The 15,745-nt window shown below is 45.6% G+C and overlaps 1 pseudogene; it reads right to left on the minus strand.

Annotated features, from left to right (window-relative positions):
* Window positions 1-2,146: 2,146 nt before the first annotated feature.
* Window positions 2,147-2,327, minus strand: LOC115377190 (uncharacterized; annotated as a pseudogene).
* Between the last annotated feature and the right edge of the window lie 13,418 nt (window positions 2,328-15,745).

A 15,745-nucleotide genomic window follows, 5' to 3' on the forward strand; every position in this document is an offset into this window, starting at 1 on the left:
GCCATTGGAGCACTCCTCCAAGGTGTGCCCACTTTCCTGGCCATTGCTGGATGGGGACTTTGTCAACCTTACAAGAAGAACAGCCTCTCCAGCCAGAAGCTATGAGCCCTGTGATATTCATCATCTATGATGACATGATGGTTTATGATGTCATAAGGGGGCTTTGTTGGCAGCTGTGAGCCCTGCGACATCATCATCATCTATGATGACATGATGGTTTATGATGTCATAGGGGGCTTTGTTGGAACACTGGTGCTTTTGTGTTTATTCAAGCTTTACAACGGCGGCGAATGGAGGCCTGCTGGAGTGGGTGATGTCACAGCCTTCTGACCAATCAGCTCTCAGTATTCAGTGATGACCTCATCTCCGAGGTCAGGCAGAGCCTATATAGGCGGGGGCCTCTCCTCACCTCATTTGGTCACGTGCACAACTCCTCCCACTCTCTGTAGCGCTTTAAAAATGGCAGGCCGCATGGGGACCCTCCAAGCACAGTTCCAAGCGCCATCCTCATCCCTCACTTTGGTAGTGATGTGGAAAACTTCGGTCCAAATCAGGCCAGATTGACTTCAAAAACTTCTTAGACTTGGTACCAAAAACACTAATAAAATAAGTCTTGGAGGCTTCAAAATTAAGACTGAAACGAGGCAGCGTCTCAAGCAGGCAGGTTTATTTTCATTCGAGATCTCAAAATGGAAACAAACAGTGAGTCGATCACAAAAGATAGACGACTGACTTTCTTTGTTTGTGCACTTGATTTTATACCATCCCAACCACCGTGTCATCGATTCTGTTCATAACAAAGAGATCATACATGATCACAAGAGTAGATGTGCCAGTGTAAGGCTTTCTGGTAAGACAAGAATTTTTAATTGGGCCAGATGTACCTTAGGTTTGCAGATCTTGGACTCTGGCCGATGATTAGTGATCTTGTTTTTCTACACAAGGATGGCTGACTGGATACATTCTAATTAGGTAAGACCTTGATATGCCTTTAGGCATGGCAGTTGTGGTCAGTGCAGGCTTGTTCTCTTACAGAATGTTACTTGACCTGTGTGAGCCTTGACGTCATCATAGTGAGAAAGCATCACCTAAGTGCTTATGCTCTTGCTTCAAAGCAATGCTTAAGCCTTGATGTTTCTAGACTAATGCTGACTCCTGTCCTTCATTATGAGCTCTCTCTCTCTTCTTTAATACCCTCTGCAGTGTTGATTTTTTTAGGCTCAGAATTACCTCCACAGTAGCCTGGCCTTTAACCGTGCAATATCTACCCGGCCACAGACAAATGTCCGCTGCATTCACCGTCTCATTGAACATTCTGACAATAACTGTTTTAGAAGCATTGTCAGTCAGTTTCTCCACAATGAAAGCAGCAAACTGGGTTTTGGCATTTTCAAATCGTGCCCAGAAGTCCCTCCAAAGGGCAGCAGATCTAAAGCTGACATCAAAACCTTTATTAAATGGCAGTGACAGTATACAGTTCAAGTCGTTTGGAGTAAAGTTTAGGGCTTTCTGGAGGAGCTTCCGGCAGAGATCGAGTCACGACATCACTTGTTTGGCCCGGTCACGGTATTAGTCCGGCAGAGTACAGGGACAGAAGTCCTCTGGGCCACTGAAAGTTGAAAGACTTTCCAACAGGAATGTGTGGAATTTCCTCCCAAGAGCTGGTGATAACCAATGCCACAGGAAGGCAAGGATTGAGACGTCAAAACAAGTATGTCAAGTCAGAACATGTATGACTGGAGATTTCTCTTCAGCACAATACCAGGTCCGTCTTTGAATTGGAGCCAGTGTGCCGAAGCTATTTGTCACCGAAAAGGACTGCGGATCCACTCGGCGCAAAATCAGGAAAGATGAGGAGAAGTCTTGTCATTTGATTGCCCAGTCCGCGGCGTGCGGTTGTGGAACCCCCGGTTGAATTGGACAGAGCCAGTCGGGGGAGAAATATTGTATACAAAGCTTTTGGCTGTGTGTGAGAGCTGGGAGTTGTGTATGCGATGTTGACGGCAAGCATGAGCGCTTGAGATGTAAAGCGTAAGCCCCTGCATACCACACGTCCCGTTGGCAGTGGCTGCAAGTCCTGCAAGTTATGGGCCGATGTGTGTTTGCAGCTGGAGCGAGCGTAAGCTGTTATTTCACATGGTGAGGGAGGGAGTGCATCGTTCCTGGAGATACTGCAGTACCGGGTCCATGCGTGGAGTGGACGGAGCAAGCCCCTATTCCATCTCCCTGTTCCAGAAATCCATTTAATATATGGTCCCCGGGTAGGAGATGTATCAGATATTAAGAGACTGAAACTTTATAAGAGAAAAATAAATCTAGGAAAAGGTTCAATAGCTATGATGTACATTACCTAAACGTACTTAAGAGATGCTCAAGAAGCTGACTGACATGGAGTATCCACATGAATTCAAGATCAGGCAATATAGACAAAAAGCAATTGTTTAAATAGTCAAAGTGAGCTTAACGAGTTAGAAAATGAGAAATACATTATGTGTATTGTCGAGAATATTTTGTATACTCACAAGCCAAAACTTACCACAATGGGACTTAGCCTTATCCACAGTGACAGTTGTTGGAGGCAATGGCTGAAAGAATCCGGCTGTCATTTCATCTCTGTTATGAAGGACGTGTCTGGTGTGCATGCCGACGTCACATTCAGCACAGAAGAAGGGGCATGGTCGACAGTCACGACAACGGACAGCAGCTGGATTGCTCCCACACTGTTGGCAGATGTGTGCGGCCACATATTCTTGTGAAACAATGGTGTTCACAAGGGGTCTCTCTGCCCTCCAGCTCTCTGACAAGACACTGTTTCGTGTGCTCCGGTTCGAGGAAGCCTGACAAGGAGCTCTTGATACTTCCTGCTCATCACCAGCATCATTCAGTGAGTGCTGGAGATCTCGTAGAAAACATTCTGTTAAAATTGTATGGAATACTCAAAGACAACACTTTTTTACAATACCAAAAGTGTACTGTATGGAGTGGGTGTAGCAGTGAAAGGTCACCTCACAGGTAGTGTCAGGAGCACTGAATGGAGGATCAGTCTTGCGACTGTGACCAGCTGTATCGGAAAGAAAAAACTAATTTCTGAATATATAACATTAAAATTTCCTACACATCAGCCTGAAATGGCACAAGCTCTCTGTGTCATATTTAGATGGAGATTCGGTTATCTGTCTATGAGGCGTCATATACTATATTGTATATATTATATCCCTCTACTGCACACAATTTGATGGTACATGATAAAAAATGATTCCACATTATTTCTTGGTTCATTTTGGGACACTACTGATAAAATAATTTTTTTTTTTTTTTTATGACCCCCTCATTCCAAAATATTTTTTTGTTGCCTGAGGGCAACATCGTGCAACATCATGCAACATCGTGCAACATCGTGCAACAATTGTACAAAGCACAAAACACAAATACATAGTTAGCAAAGACATCTATTGAAAAGTACCCCTTATTGCACAACGTTGCCCTAAAGCAACGTTAAGAAAAACTGATATTCTGAACAAGCTAAATAAAAAAAACTTCATAAAACCTGACAAAAGTCTTCTCTACACCTTCATGGACACACACATATTTTTTATTTACAGTTTTTGTCATTTTAAATAAGATTAAAAAAGCAAATAATCTTACCTTCTTCTCACACCATGTGCGCCTGTGGCCATGTGTCAGAAAAGGAAGTCTCACCCTCAAATGGTGCTTGATAGAGAATCCCAAACTTTACTGGACTATTATTTGATACTTTTTCTGTCATTCTAGCTGGCTGCAATTATTTAAAGCGACATATATTGGTCACAGGGCTTAAGAAAACTTTACGTTGCCTGAGGGCAACGCTGTGCAGTAGAGGGATATATATTATATATATATATTCATTACATGAAGATTTTAACATTTATCCGCCAGTGTGGTGGATAGCCTTACGAGTCGAGTCTCTGCTGGTATATGATCGCCAGTCTCTTTTACTTCTCCGGCAGAGAATCGGGAATTTCACTGATTTTAATCACGGTGGTGGAAATACGTTGCCCCCGTTCTTGGCGTGGATTCCGCCTCACCTGTGCCGGGCCTCGGCCCTACCTTCTCGGTGGAAGCGCCCCCGTCGCCGCGGCAGTCGCGGTGGTCGGCTGGTGAAGCTGAAGCTATGGCTGACACGCTCTTCGGCCATTTCCCGAACAGGATATGGATTATTATATCCTCACACTGTGCCCCGACGCTTCCTCGACCCAATCGACGCCTGCCTGGTGCCCGTTGCCGGCTTATTTGACGGACCCCAGCCCCGCCGCCTCTGCCCTCCCCGGGTCTCTCAGCGCTGGGTGGACTATCGGCTCCTGAGGACGTTACCCCGGGCTTCCCGATCCACTGGACTACGGGCCCCAGCCCCCTGCAGGATTGGCTTGGTGAACACCAGATCCCTGGTGAACAAAACTTTCATCCTGAGGGATTTCTTTAGCTTCTGTGCCCTGGATTTTCTCTGTGTGACAGAGACTTGGATCGGTGCCGGTGAGTCCAGCGCTCTAGTCGAACTTTTACCTGCTGGATGTTCATATTTTAACTCCCCGCGGATGTCGGGTCGTGGAGGAGGGACGGCGGTGGTTTATAAAAACGTTTTTAAATGTAAGCAGCGCACCGTTTTATCCCCACTTTCCAGCTTTGAAGTGACTTTATTTGAGGTGGGTCGCTCCGACCCGGTGCTGTGCGCTGTCATATACCGACCCCCCAAATACAATAAGGACTTTCTGATGGACTTTTCTGGTTTCCTGGCTGAAATCATGCCAAAGTATGATCGTGCCATTTTCCTTGGGGATTTTAATATACATGTGTGTTGTCCTGATAAGCCGTTGGTGAAGGACTTTTTAAGCCTTATTGACTCTTTTAATTTGGTGCAGTGTGTGTCTGGTCCCACACATGAACATGGGCACACATTAGACCTTGTCCTCTCTTATGGTTTATCTGTGTCTAACTTGGAGATTTGTGACGATGTGATTTCTGATCATATGCCTGTTGTGTTTGAAGCTGCTTTCTCCTGTGCTGATGTTAAATCTGGCGCCTCTGTTCTGAGTCGTCGGATTTTTAACTCTTTAACTGCTGGTCAGTTCTCTGTGACTTTTAATCAGCGCTGTGTCCGTCCTGCCTCTGCTAACACAGAGGAGCTCAGCTCCTGGTTTAACTCCTCCTGCCGAACCATACTGGACTCTGTGGCTCCAATAAAAACTGTGCAGCCCAAGTCTAAATCTGAGCCCTGGTTTGATGAGACAACTCGTGCAGCTAGACGGGAGTGCCGCAAAGCTGAGCGGAGGTGGAAGAAGGACAAGCTGCAGAGGCCTGTACCATAAAGCTGGATTAACATAGTCGGGCTTTCTCTTACTTATCTGGCTTCACTTAACGAGACATCAGCACTCAGGATTTTCGGTACCATAAAGCCGACTATCAACTCGCTAATTCAACCCAGGCTTTCCAATCTAGATCTGTGCGCGCTCACATAAAAAGGGCGGAGTTTGCTGCATGCGACCAATCGCAGACATGGAAAAATCTACCCGAGCCGCATACGTCACAACCGAGGAGTAGACAATAATCATTAATAAATACGAGGAATATAAATCAATAATCCAGGCAAAAAGCAACTCAGTTGCAGCTGCCAAGAGCCGCAAGGAATGGTGGCAAAAAATCGCCGACTGTGTCAATGCGTAAATTAGTGGGATTATAATCTGACTTCCCCACCATGACGGCAAGAGTCGATCTGACTACACTAAATGAATGTGTCTCCCACTCAACCCCACACTCCTTCAGAGGAACTGGCCCTCTCTCACAGTGAGGGGCGACCCTCGCTGGACCGCTGCCTTCAGTTTGAGTTTCGTCAGAATCGTCACTTTGATTCAACTGATTCTGATATTTCATTTTATAAAGCATCTGACGCCTCGTGATTATTCTGCTGGTTAAAATATTATTTCACTGTCACTTAAAGACAGTAAAACATTTAGCATCAACTCCCATGTGGACTTTTCAGGACAGACCCCCTAAATACTAAATATGAGCAAACTAATGGAAACCTAAAGGAGCCCAGAGGCTGGCGTGTATTTTATCAAACTTTTATTTAACCCTCTGAATTAAATTCCCCTAATTTATTTTCATAAACATTAAAAAAAAAAAAAAAAAAAAATCATTAGGCTACATCAGTCTACAAGATCAATTTTTGGTTGGACAGTGCAGTCATGAGTAAAAAAAAAAAAAAAATAGCCTACAAGAAGAATAGTAAAATGTATTAATTTTAATTTTATAAAAGAAGAAGAAAGGGAAAATGGGCAGGCCATTTTCCAAGAGAGCTGATTGGTCAGTAGGTGGGGCTTTTCTACCTGCTGAGCTCTTATCCTGAACTTAACCTGCTCCGGAGCAGGTTAGGTGTTCAGCATACGTTACCACGGCAACGTAGCCCGATAAAAAGAAAGCCACCTTTATGGTACAGAAAAGCCAGGGTTAAGCCTGAAGTTAGCTCGCTAAGCCGAAATCCAGCTTTATGGTACAGGCCTCAGGTTTCCTTCCAAATCCTCAAGGACTGTTGGTACTGCTACCAGGACACAGTTAAAGAATCTAAAAGAAAATACCTGGCAAACCTCATTGAGTCAAATCGTCATAACCGACGTGTATTATTCAAAACCATTGACACTGTTCTAAATGCCCCACAGCCTGTCAGCTTGGAGGCATCTCCTGAAACTTGCAATAGCTTCCTGCACTTTTTTATTGATAAAGTTGCTACTGCAAGGGCTCTCATCCCAGCTCCTGCATCTGATCCCTCTGTCCCTGTCCCTTGTTCTGCAGCTTTTGAGGAGTTTGAGCCGGTGTCGTTATCATTTTTAGAAGATCTGATTGGCCACATTAAGCCTTCAGGCTCCCCCTGTGACGTGGTCCCTCCTGGTTTCCTGAAAAAAGTTTTTCCCAGTATAGGGCAGTCAGTTCTGGCCATCATCAACAGTAGTCTGGCCTCTGGTGTTGTTCCCCTGAGTTTTAAACATGCAGTGGTCCAGCCCCTACTTAAAAAACCTGGCCTTGATAGCAGCGTGCTGGCCAATTTCAGGCCCATCTCCAAGCTGCCTTTTATTTCTAAAATCTTAGAAAAAGTTTTCCATGCTCAACTCAAATCATATTTAGATGAACATGATGTCCTGGAGGTTTTTCAATCTGGCTTTAAAAATCTGCATAGCACCGAGTCAGCCTTACTAAAAGTGTTTAATGACATCCTCTTAGCAAATGACTCCGGTGACCATGTAGTTCTGGTTTTATTGGACTTAACAGCAGCCTTTGACACCGTGGACCACAACACTCTAGTGGCTCGGTTACGCCACCTAGTGGGCATCTGCGGTACTGCATTGGAGTGGTTCAAGTCCTATCTGGCCGACAGAAGTATGAGTGTGAGCCTTGGTGACTCAGAATCCAGCTCTGCGCCTCTGCCACATGGGGTGCCACAGGGGTCAATTTTAGGGCCTCTGCTTTTCTCCTTGTACTTACTACCCCTAGGATCCATCCTGAGAAGGCATGGCATCTCTTTCCACTTTTATGCTGACGACAGTCAGATATATGTGCCACTCAAAAAGAAAAATGCCTTCTCACTCACACCACTTCTGGCATGTCTTGAAGACATCAAAGCCTGGTTGGCCCTAAACTTCTTAAATTTTAATGAGAAAAAAACAGAAGTGATGGTGTTTGGTCCCAGTGGCCTTTGTGAACCCCCCCCTGTTGACTTGGGCCCTTTGGCAGATTTTTTAAAGCAAACAGTCTCAAACTTGGGTTTTAAAATGGACAGTGATTTTAAATTAGATCGGCAAATCAGCTCAGTAGTAAAGTCCAGCTTTTTCCATATTCGACATCTGGCAAAAGTCAAACCTTTCTTAGCACATCAGCACTTTGAAACAGTGGTCCATGCCTTCATTACATCTCGGCTAGATTACTGCAATGCACTTTATTTTGGAGTCAGCCAGTCCTCCCTCGCACGTCTCCAGTTGGTGCAAAATGCAGCCGCACGCCTTCTAACTGGAGTACGAAAGAGGGAGCATATAACCCCCATCCTGGCCTCCCTCCACTGGCTGCCTGTGCACTTTAGGGTTCATTTTAAGATTCTTTTATTTGTTTTTAAATCCCTAAATGGTCTGGCCCCTCCTTACCTCTCTGAGCTTCTTCACCCCTACGCTCCTGCTCAGTGCCTCAGGTCAGCCGACCTGCTGCTCCTGGAGGTACCGAGGTCAAAACGGAAGCTCAGAGGGGATAGAGCTTTTTCAATTGCCGGTCCGAAACTGTGGAACGAGCTCCCCCTCCACATCAGACAGGCCTCCACACTGTCCATTTTTAAAACTCGTCTTAAAACCCATTTTTATTCCTTGGCTTTCAACCCCGCATGAGACTCCGCTTCTGTTTTAGTGTTTTATGATTTGTTTTAATTATTGGTTTTATTTATTTGTGTTTGTTTGAATTTACTTTTAATTGTTTTAGTGTTGTTTCAGTGTTTTATGGTTTGTTTTATTTATTGTTTTTATTTGTCTGTTTTAATTTACTTTTAATTGTTTTATTCTCTTTATTAAATTGTTTTATTGTTTTATATTGTTTTAAAAACAATAAAAACAATAAACAATTATTTTAATATTTATTTTCCTGTTAGTGCCTATTTTTGTACAGCACTTTGTTGCAGCTGTGGTTGTTTTAAAGGGCTTTATAAATAAAGTTGAGTTGAGTTGAGTTGAGCTATGTTTACAACGAAGTGGCAGCCAGTGGAAAAGGGAATAGTAACAGGGTGTACCATCTCTCCCATCTTGTTCATCATGGGAATGAACCTAATCATCTCTGCAGCGAGTATGAAGTCAAGAGGACCAAAGACTGCTGCAGGAAATCAATTGCCAGCAATCAGGGCATTCATGGATGACCTTACCGTGATAACACCAACTCATGTGCAGGCAAGATGGGTCCTGGCGGAACTGGATCGTATGGCTACCTGGGCGAAGATGATCTTCAAGCCCAAGAAGTCAAGGTGCCTGGTGATCCAAAAAGGTAAGTTAACGGAGAGGTTCAAGCTGCTCGTTCAAGGGGAAGCTATCCCGAACATCCAGGGGAACCCGATTAAGTGCCTTGGAAAGTGGTATGATGATTCCCTGACAGATAAAAACAGCATTTCCAGCATGGAAAAACAAGTTGAGGTATGGTTGAAGAAGGTCGATAAGTCTGGCCTGCCGGGGAAATATAAGTGCTGGATCTACCAACATGGCCTGCTCCAAAGACTTATGTGGCTTCTCACCATCTACAAGGTGCCTATAACATCAGTTGAAGGAATGGAGAGGAAGTTCAACAAGCACCTTCGAAGATGGTTGGGAATACCCCCAAGTTTTACATCTGTGGGGCTGTATATAAGGTCGGGTCAGCTCCAGCTTCCCTTGTCCTCAGTTGTGGAGGAGTTCAAAGTGCAGACTGTCCCTGACATATAGGGACTCCCAAGACCATCTCATCAGGGAAGCAGGAATAAAAACAAGATCCCACAGGAAGTGGGCCGTCAGCACGGCAGTTACCCAGGCAGAATCCTCTCTCAGGACTAGAGATACCATTGGAAAACCCTGCACTGGAAGACGTCTAGGGACATCGCATTTCCAGCAGTGGTCAAAGTCCACTCCCAGGGAAAGGAGGACCATGATCCAGGACGAAGTCCGTAACCTTGAGGAAGAAGGGAGGAGAGCTAAATCTGTGGAGCTCGCAACCCAAGGGGCCTGGACAAGGTGGAACCTGCCCAAGAGGACCATCACGTAGAGTGAACTGTGGCGGCTGGAGCCTTTTCGCATCTCCTTTCTGCTCCGAGCGGTGTACTACACCTTACCAACCCATCAACCTGCACAGATGGGGAATGAGGGAGGACCCGCTGTGCAGGCTGTGTGGTGGCAAAGGAACCATGGCGCACATTCTCTCGGGTTGTAAAACAGCTTTGACCCAGGGGAGGTATAGGTGGCGCCACGATAAGGTGTTAGCATCGCTCGCTGACATCTTGGAGCAGGTGAGAAGAAAGATGTAGCCAGCCAAAGCAAGACCACTGCCAAGTACCATCTCCTTCATAAAAGAAGGCCACAGACCAGTCGCTCAAGGCCAAATCAAGGAAAACCTGCTTCAGTCAGCCCAGGGATGGGAAATGGAGGTCGACTTGGGGAGGAAACTCCGATTCCCAGAGGCGGTATTGTCCACCACTCTGAGACCAGATATTATCATGTGGTCTCCAGAGGGCAAGAAAATCATCCTGGTGGAACTAACAGTCCCATGGGAGGAGGGTTGTGAGGAGGCGGCAGAAAGAAAGAAAGCCAAGTACCAACAGCTGGTCACGGACTGTAAGAGCAAGGGGTGGACGACATTGCTGATGACAGTGGAAGTGGGATGTTGAGGATTCCCAGCTCAATCTGCATGGAATCTGATGACAAGGGTGGGTCTGAGAGGCCACCTGAGGAAAACAGCTGTTCATAGGCTGGAGGAAGCGGCTGAGAGAGCCTCCTGCTGGCTGTGGTTTAAGAGGGAAGACACTAGCTGGAAGCCTGGAGGAGAGGGGCAGTGACCTGGCCAAGCACTGCTGACCCGCCAACTGGAAAGTGTTGTGGATAAGGGTCGAAACACTCTAAGAAGGTTGGGGACCACCTGATGACCTCTCCCCCAGGCCAAGGCTTCATTCATTTGAAATGGATTAGGAGAAGCATCTTGTATGTATTATGAATATAATAAGTTTTTTTCTGGAATAATATGACCAAACAAACACAAATCAATTCAAATCAGATCATCAAAATATCTTGATTGAAAAAACAATACTGACCCTGATTTGACTGATTCCTGCTTGATCTTGGCCTTGGAGAGAGCACGTTTCCATCCCTGTCTCTCTTTTTCCACCTCACCCTTGGTTCAGGTGGTGGTGGTACTGCTGCTGCTGCTGCCCCTTCCTGCACCTCACCAGATAAGTCCCCAAGACTGTGGAGGTGATCATTGAGCTCATACTGATCAACCAGGTAATCCAGGCTCAGAAGTTGATCTTCTGAATCACTCATGGTGACGACTGATCAGAAACACAGACAGACAGACAGACAGGCAGGCAGACAGACAGACTCACAAAGAGATGGACAGATGCAAACAAACAAAAGACAAACAGGCAATCTCTCTCTCTCTCTCTCTCTCTCTCTCTCTCTCTCTCTCTCTCTCTCAGAGTAGCTCTTAAAAGTGCCTTTGTGTTGTTGGTTTTGGTGGAAATACCGATGAAACAAAGAGTTTATAGCAGATCAGAAACACCTGTTAAGAGAAAACAATAGAACTGAGTAACTTATTCTCTTTGTCGTTCATCCCTAAGCTACAGTATGTTTATATTTATGGTTTAAAATAGAGAAATTGTGAATACAGGTCTCATTATAACTACTTAATGTTAATGAAAACTGAATAAAAGTTCACATTTTTCTATCTCCTGGAACACAGTTAAAAATGTCTGAGTTAGGGGTCTGGGGTTGCTCACCCAAATGTAGAACTCTGTCCACTAGTAGTGTGAAGATGTTGTGCTATTAAGGACAGTATTTTGGAATAATTTTTACGCTGAAGCATACTTTTAATTTGAAGAAGATCGGAAGTAGGGAGCATTCTGTTTTATTTATTTTAGCGGGTTTTATCTTTCTGGCGGACTTTTGCCGTCACAAGACCGGGAAAGCACCATGAGAGTATAATGCAGGAATGGTATTAAATAGCCTACTGATGGGTGCTGAACAAATCGTTCAAAGCCCCTGTCTTGACAACTTAACACAGAGCAGAGTTAACCCCCGCTAACAGTTAACGTTAAAAGTGATCCACAATGACAGGTGAAATGTCAACATCTAGAGGAGCTCAGAAAATCAATTTACTCACACATGTTTTAAGTCGTAATTAAGACATCTGCAAATGCTCAACGATACAATTCATTGGATATAATGTTGTATTATGTTACCTTATGTTCAACGGTGCTATCCCGCCAGCAAGGTTAAATTCAAGACTTTTTTTTTTTTTTTTTTCATTTGTGCTGACAAATGGTGAATCACTGCTGGAGATTTAATCTTCACCCTAATATTTAAACCATGCAAGTAATTTATCACATTAAATAAAACATGTAGCAGACGTATAGTCACACAACTTACCTTCACAGTAGTTTGGGAGCGAAAGAGCAAATTCCCAAGAGTGTGCCAGGGCTGACATCAAAATCCGGAAGTTTAGCATTGCGCTGGTTCCAGGAAAAGAAAGTGAATGGGATTTTTGCATTCTGTTTTGGATTATGTCAGAAAATAAGCTCTGTGGTTAACACAAGTTTATGAAACGTATACGTTTTGTTCAGCGAGATTGTATAATGGGGAAATCGGACTGTTTTTACTTGTTGAAGACCCATAAATAACATAAAATAACATACATAAGAACACTCTTGCCTGTTCGGGGGTGATGACGTTTAATGTCCCCGACAGAGTTTGTAGTCATATTGAGCAATTTGTTAACAATCGCCTTTTTTACGACACGTAAAAGCTTCAAAAAGAGTATTTATTGACGTGTTTTATGTCGTAGAACAAAACCTGAAACTTGCTTAAGCTGTTGTTAACCACAGACCTAATTTGAGGTATTTTACCAAAATCCCATTAAAAAAGAAAGTGTTAAAAGCGCTAACGGAGTTCCGGGTTTACTGGCAGACTCTATTACCAAGTTATATGACGCAGAAAATGCCACGTTACCATGACAACAAAGAGTTAGTTGACACCCCAAATGCTTCCTGTGGTGTCTATTTCAGACGTTGTGGGAGTTCTATGTAAGTCTGTCGGTTACCGAACTCGTCAAAAACTGACAAGAAACGGGTGCCTAATGAGTCGGCATGTGACGCTAAGGGACCCTGACCATTCGTCAGGCTGTTGACACATTGGGAGTGAGAATGTGTTGAATAATAAGCCCTGGGTCACCAAGGAGCTGAAACACTGCCTTAACCTAAAAAAATGGCATTTTCTCAAGGAGACAGGGATAGGGAGCTGAAAAAAAGAGATAAAACACAAAACCAGGATGGCCAGACTCCGATATAAAAAAAAGATCGAGGAGAAATTCACCACAGGAAATATCAGAGAGGCGTGGCAGAATCTCAGCATCATGATGGGCAGAGCACAGAGACCAGCAGGGATCAAGTGTACAGATCCTGCTGCCTTTGCAGAGCAGCTTAATACCTTCTATGTCAGGTTCAACAGGACGGACACTGAAGTTTGGACCCCATCCACCACCAGCTCTGCGCCTGCACCAATCAATGAGCACGTTTACATGCACACCTTATTCCTGTATTAACCGGAATATTCGCGATATTCCGGTTGCGCACGTGTCATGTAAACACGCACCGAACCCGATTAAGGTCATATTCCGGTTGGAGAGAATTCCGAATAAGCCCCCTGGAATATTCCTGTTCCAACCGGAACATTGGGGCATGTAAACACCTTAGTCGGAAAACTCCCCGAACCGGAATATTCAGTCACGACTGCGCATGCTCGACTCACAAGGAATTCTGTGGCATCTTTGTTGCTATGGTTACCTGCAAGCAGGGAAAACGGCAGGGCGAACAGCAGCAAGAGCCAGGAGACTGCAGTCCACCTTCAGCCAATGAAAGACTTAAATATCATGGAGTATATCGATGGGAGAAAACATAGAAATAGCGACAGAAGAAGAAGAAAAAGAAGAAGAAGAAGACGAGGAAGAAGACTTCTTCGTCTGTTTTTCCGGCAGACCAGACGCCTATACGCGTACTGCTGCCCCCCCGCGGCTGAGTGTCGCATTACGTCAGAGAGTGGAATACGCCGAAACACGGGGGCATGCCAAGTAACATGTAAGCGGAATATTCCAGTTGCCTTAGCCGGAATATTGAGCCGAACCGGAATATGGTGTGCATGTAAACGTACTCAATGTAGAGGAGCAGAGGGTTATCTCCATCCTCTCCAGGCTGCATCCTAGGAAAGCCCCTGGACCAGATGGGTTGAAGGGACGCATCTTAAAGGAGTGTGCTGCCCAGCTGGGACATGTGGTTGCTCAGCTATTCCAGTTGTTCCTGAGGGCTCTAGTTTCCCGGCGCAGCGCGGGGTGGCGCAGTGAGGCGAACCCCGCGCAGAGCTAGTTTCGACCGGCGAAACGGGAGAGGCGGACAGTTTCCAAGTTTCGCAGGCCGAGGTGCGCCGAGATGGGAGTGGCGGCGCAGCGGGGGGAGGTGCCAACAGATTCAGCTTGGCGCAGTGACAGTTTTGTGCCAAAAGGCTTCGCCGAGGTGCGCCAAAAGCTCGCCATCTGAAACCACGTCTACTTTCAGCACAAGGCAGAGCGGAACCGGCGCAGTCAAAGTTTGGCTGACTTGCGCACATCACCAAAACCTCACAATCAGCACAAACGGTGCCAATCTCCTTTGATCTGACATCAGTTGTGACGGGACAGTTGATATGGAGATATATGTATGTGCTGATTGTGATCGTAGCATTGAATAGTGTTTTTTTTTTCGCTATTTATTGCATTGTTCATGTGTCTGACATTCCGGAAGCCTGCCTGTGAGGTTTTGGTGACGTGTCCACACTGCTCGCCGGTCTCTGCTCCACGCCTGTCTCCTGGGCTCTGCTCTGCCTGCGGCAACAGACCTCCATGTCAACTGTATAAACTTTCATTACGCCGTGATTCACGCAGCGCATTTTAAAGGCGAGGACAGGGGCTCATTTGATTGGTTAAATGTGAATCGGCTGTGTCAAACCCACTCCACGCCTTCTCTCCTCCCCTCCGCTGGTAGGAGGGACGGCGGAGTACTTGCGCCACCGAGAACGGCGTGCCAAACTTGGAAAATCCGCCTGGCCGCACCCAGTTGGCGAAGCGCATCTGCGCTACGCCCCCGCCTTGCCAGGTCTGCGAAACTAGAGCCCTGAGTGTCAGCTTTGTCCCCAGTGCATGGAAGAGAACAACCATTGTCCCAGTTCCAAAGAAGCCTCAGGCCAAGGCTGAGAACTTAGACCCATTACAGTTTGCTTATAAAGCTGGGCGGGGAGTGGAGGACGTCAGCCTGACCCTTCTGTACACTGTGGCAAGGCGCCTGGATTCTCCTAACTCCTTGTTTAGGATTTTATTTTTTTATTTTTACTTTTCATCTGTTTTTAATACTGTTAGCACAAACACACTCCTGCAGCGTCGTGAAAGCCAACTCGTGAAAGCCAACTCGTGAAAGCCAACTCATACAAATCAACTCATCTCTGATTTTATGGATTAGGGAATTTTTAAGGGACAGACCTCAATGTGTTTTAGTGAAAGGTTTTAAATCTGGTGAACTTTTTTGAAACAGTGGGGTTGTGCTTTATCACCTATTCTGTTTTCATTATACACAAATCAAATAACCTGCAACAGTGATGGACTCAGACTTTTAAAGTATGCCGATGACATGGCCCTGATGATGCCCTGATGGCCCATGTCTGACGGATGAGGACTGTGACGGCCCTGGCCGTGTGTTTTCTGCTTGGTTGTCCTCTCTCTTGCTGTAGGTGCCAGGCCTGCTATACCTCCCCCTGCTGGTCTGGCTGCCTGGCTGCTGGGGTTCCGCCCAGCAATTGTGTTTGACAGGCTGCACCTGGGAGGGAGGACGTAAAAGCCCAGCCCCCTCAGCTCTCTCTCTCTCTCTCTCCCTGGACGCCAAGCTCCTGCCAACCTTCTTCAGTTTGTTTCAGATATTATCAATATATTTACAATA

This window comes from Myripristis murdjan, chromosome 18 (assembly GCF_902150065.1).
Source record: "Myripristis murdjan chromosome 18, fMyrMur1.1, whole genome shotgun sequence".
NCBI classification, from domain to species: Eukaryota; Metazoa; Chordata; class Actinopteri; order Holocentriformes; family Holocentridae; genus Myripristis; species Myripristis murdjan.